The sequence below is a fragment of the Palaemon carinicauda genome, chromosome 30, assembly GCF_036898095.1.
Source record: "Palaemon carinicauda isolate YSFRI2023 chromosome 30, ASM3689809v2, whole genome shotgun sequence".
NCBI classification, from domain to species: domain Eukaryota; kingdom Metazoa; phylum Arthropoda; class Malacostraca; order Decapoda; family Palaemonidae; genus Palaemon; species Palaemon carinicauda.
In genome coordinates, this window is record NC_090754.1 from 68430938 (window position 1) to 68440937 (window position 10000).

General features: G+C 33.8%; 1 pseudogene; it reads right to left on the reverse strand.

The window, feature by feature from the left end:
• Window positions 1-10000, reverse strand: part of LOC137623256 (uncharacterized) — a 259055-nt pseudogene that overhangs the window by 16494 nt on the left and 232561 nt on the right.

Here is a 10000-nt window from a genome sequence, read left to right on the forward strand (position 1 = left end):
ACGGAGGAAGCCTATAAGGCTTTGAACTTGCAAAGCAAGCCTCCATAGAATAAATCGCTCATATGGAACGAGAATATCCAAAAAATAGTGAAATAATAATACTTGTAAATAACTCGACAAACATATGTATGTAAACATTCATAAACAACATAGAAGCCAGCCAAGACAAGAGCATGAGCTTTTAGGCAATAGTGCAGCTTTGTTTTATCTCGAGATGATGAACATCAAAATGAGTTAAAGACCTCTGATACAGGGAAGCCTAGCAAGGCTGCATTTTAACAGAATGTGGTTACTGATACTGTGCAGAGAGAGAGTTGTACGTGCTAGGTAATTAATAAGGGTGTTACTTAAGATTAACTGAAGTTTTCAGTTGGAGTGAAGTTTATGAAAAATTGCCAAATGGGATATATCTAGGATATGGATTAAATCCCATTGCAGAGAAAAGAAAATCCTAAACTTTCACAAAGTGGAAACAGTGGTTACTACACATCAAATTAGACTGGATTTTTAGATTTTAGGCTACATGGCCAGGCACTGGAACTGTGGTCGGTCAGCGTGGTACTTCATTTATAGATCCCGAACGTTCACTACACCCAGCATAAGACCAACAGATGCATACAACCCAATTTCCAATTGACACTTAAGGCTGAAAATGTATTATTTCAACCTAAGATACACGATTCTAATAGGCTATATAGTTACCTTGAGGTCTACTTGTAAACAAATATATCTTATAAAGAGTAAAGGAAGGAGCAAAATCTTAATATATTCAAGTGTTATTACAGCTATTACCAGTTTTTATGTTCCATTTAGCACTGTTTACTTCTGACATTTAAGACCTACAGTATAGTCACTATCACATCACTATTTACGGTAAGACATTTAAGAAAACTTGAACTTTGGAGTTTACTTGTAGCAAGGGAGTGCATGCCAAGATACTGAGTAACAGAGAAAAGTTGATGGCTTTTGGTTGAACCTTGGCAAATAAAGCACCATAATTACTAAGTTGTTGATCGTTTATATATGCAGTTTCCATGGTAAACACCTAAGTCTATTTTTCTGATATCAAAGGAGTTTATCTTCAAACATGCTACTTTTCTCAGGAGCAACCATAAACAGGATGAGTACAGATCCATTAAAACTACAGTAATCATCTGCTTGGTATGCAGTTACTCCACTCTTCATTATCCTTTGTGTTTAATTTCGAAAGGTATCTTTTTGGCTCTCAGTTCGTTAATCTAGATGGGCACACATACTATCACGTTTGGTTTATGGAATTCTTGAATAGACATGTTATTTCATGTTAACTGCTTTGAATGGGCAAGTATACAGCTTTGTGAAATCTATGATACCTGTCAACATGTTCAGTTGGATACAGGAGTCCCTGGCACAGTTCGGTCTGCAGAAGTGCACCCTGTCACACCCTTACTTTGCGGCGAGTAACCAAATAGATAGTGTAGGGAGAGATGGCAGAGATGGTGGGTGGGGGCAAACACAGGGACTCGCCGTGCAGTAAGATTGTGGCTGGGCGTGCCGTACTTCTTCAGAGCGAGGTGTACAGGAATTCCTATGTCCAACTGTACCTAACAATAAGGGAAAGATCTGTGGATAAAGCTTTCCTCCTGGAGGCTTATCAAAAGATTCAGTACCCCACCATAGGCACAGCAGCCAAAAAGTAATCATAGGATTGGCATCAGCATTTTTTTTTTTACTATAATTACTATCTTCTGAATTCAACATCAAAGTTTACAGGATAAGTATTACAATGATCCAGGAAAACTTACATCCGATTCTGAACTTGAGGTTCGGACTGGTAAGAGTGACGGGTATTCCAGTGGTATTAAAATAAGCTGGCCACAGCCAGAAACACACGGTGATGGGAAGAACTACTGACGATTCATTTGAAGTTAAATGAACCTGAAATTGAAAGCAATAGAACCATTTACAAATCATGGTGCCAAAATTATGGTTTTAAAAGACTGTTCCGAAGCTTTATTTTCACCAGTTTCATATTTTTGTCATTGAAGTTTTTGTCAAATTTGGTGCCTTCAGGTACTTTCTCAGTGCAGTGTTCAAACATCTATCCTCATATAATCATATATGCATTTTTTTTTTTTTTTGCGAGCTCCAAGACCAACGTAATTAAAGAACATAAAAGCAATTGCTTTGTTACTCACTAAAACTGTTGAGTTGGGATTGTCCTCTGGATAGAGATCGAAAAGCTGGACAGGGTTGCTAAGCTCCTCAGTACTGGTCCCTTTAAAACCAAAACACTATAAATTCAACGGAATTGTTGATTATTTTCTTTCTTTTTAATCCTTTCATTTTCATAAGGGTTCTATTACTTATGTACTTAAGATTTTTTTTATTATGCGGATAAGGCCAACACATTTTTGTTCACCGAGTTAACTCTCAAAATGGGCTTGTAATAGAGTTTTTATAGACCTTTCATTGGCATGTTTTCAAAGTCGAGACTTTGTCAGAGTACATAAAACAACTTCTATATTGAGGACCAGTCCAATAGAGAGATGAAAGTAATTATTAATCCAATTGCCAATAAAACCATTTCTACAAGAAATACAGGTAAATATGAACTTACTCATAAGGCCGGCATTAGAATATCCAATCAAGAGCGACGTAAGAAGAAGGGGGAGATAAATGATCCCCGAATACATTGTCTTGTTTTGGAGCATTCTTCGGGAGAAAGAGAATAAATTATTCAATGGTTATTTACTAAAATAGAGAAGGGGAATAGTGGCTATACCACATGGAAAGTGAATTGTGTAAAGAATATGTAACACAAGCCGATTTCCAAAAGAAATAATACTAAATGATACGTAAAGTTCATAATACTAAGGACACTGAATAAATAAAATCATCATCCGAGAGAGAGAGAGATGTAAGACTTTCGGAATTGGGCAGCCTATCATTAGTTTCCATTAAATCAAACATACAAACATACATACATTATATATATATATATATATATATATATATATATATATATATATATATATACTGTATATATATATATATATATATATATATATATATATATATATATATATATATATATGTATATATATATATATATATATATATATATATATATATATATATATATATATATATATATACACATACATACATACATACATATAGATATAATATATATATATATATATATATATATATATATATATATATATATACACATACATACATACATATAGATATAATATATATATATATATATATATATATATATATATATATATATATATATATCACACAAATAATAATAATAATAATAATAATAATAATAATAATAATAATAATAATAATAATAATAATAATAATAATAATAACAATAATAATATATTAACGGTCGTCCCTAACAGGGGGTGGCTTCAGAGCAATAAACCAACTCAACAATCACTGTCATATCCATCCTTAAACCCTTTCGATCCCATATCTTCATATAAAAAATTTTCCCTCAGTTAATGTCCTTCCTAGGGACACCGTACTAACCTATCAAAAAAACTATTAGGGCTAAGAATGTCAAATAATTTTCATCGCATAGCTAATATATTTCCTTTACACTGATAAGGGTAGAAGAGACTCTTTAGCTATGGTAAACAGCTCTTCTAGGAGAAGGACACTCCAAAATCAAACCATTGTTCTCTAGTCTTGGGTAGTGCTATAGCCTCTGTACCATGGCCTTCCACTGTCTTGGGTTAGAGTTCTCTTGCTTGAGGGTACACTCAGGCACACTGTTGTATCTAGTTTCTCTTTCTCTTGTTTTGTTGAAGTTTTTATTGTTTATATAGGAAATATTTATTTAAATGTAGTTACTATTCTTAAAATATTTTATTTTCCTTGTTTCCTTTCCTCACTGAGCTATTTTCCCTGTTGGGGCCCCTGGGCTTATAGCATCCTGCTTTTCCAACTAGGGTTGTAGCTTAGCATTTAATAATAATAATAATAATAATATAATTTTTACTTGTTATATAATGTGAAATATTTGCAGTGAACAGCGGAGTACTCAAAGGGAATGTGTTGTCACCTATGTTGTTTACCCTCCTCATGGATTTTGTAATGCATAGAACAGCTGGAAGAACAAGTTGATGAATGTAATGGTGAGAAGAAAAGTGGCTAGATGATAATTATTTAGTTGAACCAGAAGTTGAAGAATATTTGCTTTGACAAGAGAGAAGTGTGATAATATGGCTGTGAATGTAATCAAAATAAGTTACTCGCAAAAGAAGACACAAAGTGCATTTATAATAAGAAAAATGATGAAAATGGTTAGGCTTCAAGGAATGGAATAAGAAGGCTCAATTGAGATGTCAAACTCCATGGTTAGGTCAAGGGGTTAGAAGAGTATTTATAGGCATACTAAGGTAGGGAGAGGGAATATAAATACAGTGGTTGGATATGATATAAAGTTATGAGGGGGAAAAATAAGATTTGAGGTGTAGTTAAATGAATAAAGTAAAGCTGGTGTAGGCATACAGATGGATATGGTAGTTAAAAGTAAACTGCCAAACGCGTCCTTAGACAATCAAAAATTCCGAATAATGCTGATTTTCACTATGACCTTCCCTTTGGAATATATAAATCAATATGGAAGAAGTTGATTTAGACTATCCAGCATATCGTCATATGAACTAACGTCTTGTTTATAATGAACAATTTATTACCTCCATTTTCAAATATAAAATCATGTTAATCTGTCTGTTTATATAAAATGCCTCGCAGACAACGTATATGCCTGTGTTTTTCAGGGAACAATAAATAATTTAGATAAAAAAGAACAGTAAAAAAGGCAAAGTAAATGATGAAGTATGACATGGATAAATATTTCTTAGGATAGAAATTCTTCGATTGCAATACACAATTATAACCACCGCGAGTGAATGAAATATATTGGATAATTTGCACCCAATTGCATTTCAAGGTTGAGATCAATTATCGGGATGGAATTCCAGAGAGGTTCTAAGTGATCAGTCCATCAATAGAAGAAAGCTATGAATAATTGTCACTGTAATACACAATAAAAACTTGTAAATGAGGTAACATTTCATGAAATAATAAATTCAAAATTTGGACAGTTAATTGTCTGGAAACCAAAAGAGGGAAAAAAGGAAATTAAATTGAAAAATATTTTTAAACTACACTCAATTTTGACATCCCTACATAGTAATGACAACAACTATTTGCACATTTTCAAAAACCTATGGAAGTTATATTTACATCAAAATCGCTTTTTCCTATTAGGCTATGAATTTCTTAGTTACTTGCACACTGTATATGAGAGAGAGAGAGAGAGAGAGAGAGAGAGAGAGAGAGAGAGAGAGAGAGAGAGAGAGAGAGAAATGCTTAGTTACATGCCAATTGTATATTATTATTATTATTATTATTATTACTATTATCATTATTATTATCATTATTATTATTATTATTATTATTACTATTATCATTATTATTATTATTATTATTATTATTATTATTATTATTAGCTAAGCAACAAACCATAGTTGGAAAAGCAGAATATTATACTGTAAGCCCAAGAGCTCAGACAGAAAAAAATACCCAGTGAGGAAAGGAAATAAGGAAATAAGTAAACTACATGAAAAGTAATGAATAATTTATATATATATATATATATATATATATATATATATATATATATATATATATATATATATATATATATATATATATTATATTAAAATTTGTCTGTTCTATATAAACAATGAAGAGAGACTTATGTCAGCCTGTTCAACATGAAAACATTCGCTGCAAGTTTGAATTTCTGAAGTTCCACCGATTCAACTACCCGATTAGGATGATCATTCCACACTCTATCACAGCTGGAATAAAACTTTCGGAACATTTTGTAAAAGTGTGAGGTTATCTTTCCTCCTAGTTCTATGATCTCTCTTGAATGAATATCATCTGGATATTTTCTTTTTGACATCTTCCACTGTAAAGGTGTATCTGTTTAGTGGTTGTGACCCTTCATATCTGAGAGCTGCTCTGGGGAGGGTCGTTGATTCTTCCCTAGTGTATACGGTTGTGAAATATGCATTCAATAGTTCGGCTTTTTCTAAATCATTTGTTATAAGATTACCCTACGAGTCTCTTAATGGGCTAATGTTGTTTTAGATTGGTTTTCTACTGTTTACATATGCAAAAGAAAAAAAAAAGAAAAAAAGAAAATAAAATAAATAAATAAATAAATAAATAACCTTTGGGTTTTCTTCACTAACTGAAGCAAATCTGTTCTCTTCGTTGATCTTGGCATTTCTAACTAGTTTATCTACATTTCTGATTAACTTTCTGCGCTCGAAAATTTCACGAATGGAAGGCTGTGGACTTAGTGAATTGTTTCCTGTCTCTACTTCTTATTGCATTGGCTATTTCTCTGCTGAGCCACTTAGGCTGTGGAGTTCCCTTTGGTAAATTTCTTTTCTATGCGGTATACATTTAGCCTTTTTTTCTTTATATATTTCTACAAAGGAGTCCCATCGTGTATATATGTTCCCTGACTCATCGTATTCTAAAAAGAGCGAGAAGGGGGCTATGAGATGTTTAATTATTTACACATGGTATGAGAGAGAGAGAGAGAGAGAGAGAGAGAGAGAGAGAGAGAGAGAGAGAGAGTTGGTGGGAGTAATCATATAATTTCGGAATGGACTAATAAGCATTCTAGATTCTGACACTTATAAACATGACAATCATCATCGATACCAAAGCACTTAACCATCCAGTAATTTGACCAGACCCCAAAAATAAACTTCATTTAAAAGAATATACTTCTCTTGCATAATGGGGGTGATCAATCATAAGCAATGACCCTGAAACACTTACGTTAACAAGAGACGACTTGCATCTCAAATTACGGGTTGTTCACGATTCACTATAATTATCGGTTGGACGGGAATTGTGAGGGACAAGTTTTAGTAATAAAAGACTCGAGAGAGAGAGAGAGAGAGAGAGAGAGAGAGAGAGAGAGAGAGAGAGAGAGAGAGTTAAATTTAACAAGTTAGACCGTCAGCCCACAGCAGTTTGGTTGCAAGAACGAGGTACGAACAGCTGAAACGGGAATATACTGTAACAGTATGTCTGACATGCACAAATGGGTACTGATCCAAAAGAATTGCGGTGGCCTGTTGGTAACGTTCCTACCTGGTGATCGCCAGACTGGTGTTCGTGTCCCGCTCAAATTCGTTCGTTCCTTTCGTCGCTGCAATCTCACCATCTTTGTGAGTTAAGAATTGGGGGTTTGAGGGAGCCTAAAGGCCTATCTTCCGAATCATCAGAAGCCATTGCCTGGCCCTCTTAGGTCATACCTTGGGTTGAGAGGCGAAACCTTTGCACAGTAAAATAATCCCCAATATGCCTCACTTCACCTGTACAGGCTAACAGTGTTTATAGGGTTTAAAAGTTTAAAAGCCACTCATGAATGGCAGAGGCAAGGGACAATGACATTGCCCTATCAAGCAGGACAATGTCCTAGAGACTGACTATATGATCAGTGCCCAAGCCCTCTCTCCACCCAAGTTAGGACCAAGGAGGCCCAGGCAGTGGCTGCTGATGATTCCGCAGATAGACCTATAGACTTCCCTAAACCCCTCATCCTTAGTCCACAAGGATGGTGAGGTTGCAGCGACCAAAGAAACTAACGAGTTTGAGTGGGACTCGAACCCCAGTCACGCGTTCACCAGTCAGGGACGTTACCACATCAGCCACCACAATATTGATGTAAATGGTAACGAAAGAGATCTTGGTTCTCAGTACAGTAAAGGGAGGCATTTTGGGGAATAGTTTACTTGACATTTTTTTTTTTAGGCAGTCAAGCTTTATCCTATAAATAAGCGAAATCTTTCGCTTAAAAATTTCTTATGGATGAAATACTTTAGGTGGGTCTCGCACTTTTATAGCAGTGCAACCTCGATAGAAGACCATTTTTGCATATGGTAGATGACCCCAAAATGCTTCATACTTTCAGATTTTGATAACTCGTTAGTGTAACCAACTTCTCTGGGGTGCTTTTCAAAGAGATCAAGAGTAGCAAGTATGTATGTGTGCGTGTGTGTATACATATATACACTATATATGATGGTGAATATATATATATATATATATATATATATATATATATATATGCATACATATATATATATATATATGCATACATATATATATATATATATATATATATATATATATATATATATATATATATATATACAGTATATAAATGTAAATATATAAATATAATCCTAGGATGTGTATGTATGCAGTATATATATATATATATATATATATATATATATATATATATATATATATATATATATATATATATATATATATATATATATATATATATATATTGTTACTAGTAGGAGAAGAATTATGAACATAACTTTAGAATCCTCCCCCCCAGTTGGGTAGCAGGAGCCAAATGGATCACCAGGTAATCCAGTGACAAGTGTAACTGGGCAGACGAGCCCAATGCTGGGGCATTGGGGTTATTCAAAAACAAACAAGGGGGTCCATTAAGTTGAACAATAAAGTGGAAGTTGAAAGAGTTTGAAAAGCAAGATTTAAGAGAAAATGTGTATGAAGGTGATGTAGAGGACTATAAAGTAGGTGCACCTAGGGGATGAAGGGGTGCTCCAAAGACCCTTTAGCAATGTTGACAGTGTATCTTACATCCCCTTCGATTTCCAGGAACAAGAGAATGAATTTTTGAAGGAAGGACAATTACAACATGAAAGAGAAGAAATTAATATGATTCTGTACATGGTACCAAGATTTTGGAATAAGGAATGAACGTAGAGCATATGTACTGTAGTAATGGAAATTAACCTAAGTTTAGAAAAAATCTGCGAGAGCGCCTGGGTTTGAAGTCATTCTGCTTAAGCATCTTCTGAGAGTGGTTGATCACAAAGCCAAATTGATTACCTTATGATTAGGAGGGTAAAAAGATTGTAGATTTACTATTAGTGAAACGACATAGGCTTCTAAAGCTGAATATTAAGACGTACGGAAAAGGACAAAATGAAGGACAGTAATAAATGAGGTATGTGAAATATATACTTCAAGTAAGAATAAATTCAAGAGAGGAAAGGAGTTTACTGGAGAAAATATATTGAACCAGTTAATTGGACATGTGGTGATGTAGTATCTACAGGAAAAGAAAAGTCATTGTCGAAGAGAACAATTGAAGATTCAGGAATGATTGGAAGGTGAGACATGTGCCAGGTGTCAAGAAACAATTATAGAGAAAGGGAAAGAGAAACCAAGATGGTAGAAACAACAAGTTCACAATACTAAGGGTCTCCAGAGCTCAAAGTACTATTTTTTTTTTTATTGCTTCATTGTCTTCTAAAAACATTCTAATTTTCCCTTTAAAAATGTTACTTGAATATACATAGATTCTAAAACTTTTCAAAATCCGTTCATACATCACCGGGATACGAGTTATAATTAAAAATTAAGGCTGTGCGACGTAAAGTGGAAATTGGCCTGTGTAGAACCAACGTAAAGTGGTATAATTTCACATTTTTAAAAATCTACAAAAGTAATTAGATATTGGGAGACACAGGAATCAAATTTCATGGAAAGAAGGGACGTCTTGTGGAGGGTTGCCCCACCCCCAAAGCCATTTTATGTTATTTTGATTACTATTATTGTACTTACTCTAATGATATGGGACACCATCCCATCCTCTAACAAACAAAACCATATCAATGTATATTGAAAAGATCGAAAAGGTAAATACCAAGATTGAAATAGAATATATAATAATTACACAATAAAATGCATAAAAAACGGCACTTCCTGTATTTGTCATTGCTAAATAGAAATGTTAAACAAGCAATCTTCCCCAATCTTCTTGACCTAAAAGACGGAAAAAGAAATTCCGCTACGGAACTATCTAAAATTTTAGGGATTCTGAATTAACCGTCGTGTAAAAATTCAT